Consider the following 365-nt stretch of genomic DNA (forward strand, 5'->3'; position numbering starts at 1 on the left):
CTTTTCTTCTGGAGTATCTGAAATTACATACTTGTTTATATCTTTCAGCATTTGGTATTCCTCCATTATTTGCTGATGTTGAAATTCCTTTATAATTCATACCAGCAGAAACAATATTCAATCAAGAATTGTATCAGACTGTTGCTAGTTAGATATTTATTGGTATTCCAAAACAGTTAATAATTTAATGCTATATTTAAGCAAGTTATGAATCGACTCCGTCGTAGTAAGAACTGCTGATGGAGTGCAAAGAAAAAAGAATGTTGAAACTATGAAAAATCATTCCTGCTGCCGTTTCCATAAAGAAATTTCAAGGTAATGCGGCGATTAAATTTATCATAACAAAAGATAAACTTCACTACTGG

At 31.2% G+C, this 365-nt stretch overlaps 1 protein-coding gene across 1 annotated transcript in view; it reads right to left on the bottom strand.

The window, feature by feature from the left end:
* The window catches only part of LOC119585965 (adipocyte enhancer-binding protein 1-like), an 11,178-nt gene that overhangs the window by 686 nt on the left and 10,127 nt on the right, over nt 1–365 (bottom strand). The gene's annotated exons all lie outside the window — the stretch shown is intronic.

Source organism: Penaeus monodon, chromosome 20, assembly GCF_015228065.2.
Source record: "Penaeus monodon isolate SGIC_2016 chromosome 20, NSTDA_Pmon_1, whole genome shotgun sequence".
Taxonomy (NCBI): domain Eukaryota; kingdom Metazoa; phylum Arthropoda; class Malacostraca; order Decapoda; family Penaeidae; genus Penaeus; species Penaeus monodon.